The following is a 3149-nucleotide window of genomic DNA, read 5'->3' on the forward strand; positions in this document are numbered from 1 at the left end:
TTGTGAGAAAGGGTGTTGTGTATTGCTTTGTAACGAGTGACTTTAAGAGTGCAGCATTGTCTCCCATCGCAGGTGTCTCATGCCGGCTGGAAGTTATGTTCATGTGCTCAACAGTGCTTCAGGAACCCTCTGAACGCTTACACGTTGATATTACAGCCACTTGTGAATTCTGGTCCTAATGTAAGCATTAAGGGGTTTTAGCACTCATTTTAGTGATAACTTTAGACGTTAATTCTATGGTGTATATTGACTGACAAGAGAAGCTTGGTCTGGTAAGTTTTACACCTTGACACTAACAACCTGTAGCATGATGAGTTTACGCAAAAGAACGGTGCACGTGCCATCATATATACGTTCATTGTCCTTACCTTGTTGTGCTTTGAGTCCTGAACATCACTGTCACATCTTTTCCATCTCGTCAAAATGTTAAACGTCTATGGTGATTGATGCCTAAACATTGTAGTACATTTGCTTTTGTGCTACCATCAGTGAGAAACAGGGGTCAAGGTTCCTGAACAAGAACAAACATTAATTTGGCTTGTTTGCCATTAGGTGCACACTCAATATCTGCTGAAGAATCATCCCTGAAGCCCACTGCGCAGATTGCTTTGATAGCCTTATCATGGAGTGTCACTCAGTGATGCGCACAGCTGTGGCTGAAATGGCTGTGGCACTTTGGCATACTGCAGACATGGTGGTTGATGTACTAAATAAGGTGTGTCTGATTTATGCACAGTTTACTGCACCATGCGCACCAGTCATGGTGTGCTGTTCCATAGCCCTCAATTCTTTGGTGCAAAAGCATGCCGCTGCACAACAGTTCTCATTTGTGGCATGGTGTAGGCAATGTGCCACTGCGTTGCAGAGAACCACTGCACCTGCTCGTTAGCTGGTGCTGCTGAGGTTCACAGCACCACGCAAACGATGCTCACAGGGGTGATGTTTGCAGACCCAGCGGGCACTTCCAGTGGGTGTGCATACACTCCTTAACTTCTTTGACAAAGTTTCAACATGCAGCCAGAAAAGTGTCCAGCACATTGATATTTGTTGTTGCGGCACTGTTACTTTAAGACCTCGTCAATATGTAGTTGGCGGGTAACATGGTTCAGGTATTCACTAATCAATGTACTAATTAGCCGACAATCACAGATGAGCGGCTATAGACTTACCGGCTAAAAAAACATGTTAATTCTCACTCCAACACACACGCAGACAAGCTTTATTTGCGGGCAGGCAGCAAAAAACTTGTTACTTTCACTTGCCGCCGTAGCGACCTTGCAGTGGTGACGGCATCCTAAAACACCGCAAGTCCACCAGCCAGTTTCTCCATCAGTCCCCACTTCTCTGCAAATGCCCTGATGATGGTCAACACACTAGCCATGTCAGATACGGAAGTACCATCATCCATGTCGTCATCCGTGACGATGACGTGGAAGTGCTAGAAGCTATGGGAGCAGGAAACACGTCATGGCTACCGTGTTTTGACTTCACTATCTGTGGCAATGCAGTACGGGAAAGGTCCGTGTGCCACAATTTTGCTATCTATGATCTGCAAGCACAACATTTTGCCAATGTCACACTTGTACACGCCGAAAAATGAAGTAAATGCTACGCATTAACCACTGGGCATCCATCAAATGACTATGGTTTAAGCAGTCATTCGTCAGTCATGCTTGCACCCTCTAAAAAATGAATTAAATACTACACATTAACCGTTTGGCATGCATTAAGCAACTATGACTAAGTGCTCAGCCAATGCATCAGGTTGAGTGGTGACAGGGCAGGGGATTCATTATGGCTACATTTAAATTGGAATTGCTTATTAAGTAGGTACATGCGTATTGCGTGTTTCTTGTGGACGATGCACGCAGGTGCCCCGACGAAGGCGACTAACGCTCTCTGGCTCTCGAGCTGTCGGCTGAGCTGGCCAGCACCACATTATCCTTTGTAAATAATCTCCAGTACTTAATCCTTCGTTTGCGCAACATTTTGGTGGAGGGTGCCGTTCCCCGTGCTCACCACGGAGCTCCGCAGCGGCCGCACCATCCTACTTTCCGCCATGGCTCCCGGTTACGACACCTCGTCTGCTTCTACTCCTGCGACCCCGCCAAAAACTTGCGTTACGGTTACTAACCCCTGCAATCCTGACATATTCTCCGGCCAAGATAATGTCGATGTTGAGGACTGGCTCAACCTGTATGAGCGTGTTAGCCAAAACAACCGCTGGGACCCTACCATTGCGCTAGCAAATGTCCTATTCTACGTGGGTGGAACTCCTCGTGTCTGGTTCCAGACACACGAGGGTAAGATCTCTAGCTGGGATGCTTCAAGGGGAAGCTCAGCGACCTCTTTGCAAATCCCACCGTTCGGCAGCTGGCTGCTAGAAAAGAGCTTGCTACCCGAGTTCAGTCTTCTACTGACTCGTATGTCTCATACATACAAGAAGTGCTCGCTCTTTGCCAGAAAGTCAATGACAATATGTTTCAGGTTGAGAAAGTCGGCTACATACTCAAAGGGATTGCGGATGACGCGTTCAACTTGTTGGTCTTCAACAATGTGTCCACCATCGACGTCATTGTCAAGGTATGTCGCCGCGTCTTTCCACAGTTCTCCCAGCTCCCTAACACAGCTGCGAGGTCGTCTTGCGTCGACCTTACCGCTTCACCACCCTTAAGTGAGGACGCCACACTATTGTTCGCCGTGAAATCACGGCTACAAGTCCTGTGCCGTTCCATCCACACCCACTTGACCCCACCATTGACCAACCAGCCCTAGCGATCTCTCATTCAGGCAGTTGTGCGGCAAGAATTTGCCAACCTCGGTTTTCCTGCTGCCTGCTCCGTCTCCTAACCTGACGCCCGACTGGTGCCGACAGCTATGCGCCACAGCGATCTGTATTCCCCTCCCAGGTAGCGCAACCCTACCCAGTGGAGAACTCCGGACAACAAGCCCTTTTGTTTTCATTGGCTCCGCATCGGCCGCGTCGCTTCCACTGCTTCAACTTCTGGACGTCACCATATTCGAGCTTCTTTTCCCCATCTCTTTGCCCATATGCCGACCCATGCCGTTACTCGCCTCACCGTATGCCTCCTACCTCAGGCATCACCTCAGGGCCATCGGTCCCCGTCGAACCAGCCACACTGCTATTC

This window comes from Dermacentor albipictus, unplaced genomic scaffold (genome assembly GCF_038994185.2).
Source record: "Dermacentor albipictus isolate Rhodes 1998 colony unplaced genomic scaffold, USDA_Dalb.pri_finalv2 scaffold_62, whole genome shotgun sequence".
Classification (NCBI taxonomy): domain Eukaryota; kingdom Metazoa; phylum Arthropoda; class Arachnida; order Ixodida; family Ixodidae; genus Dermacentor; species Dermacentor albipictus.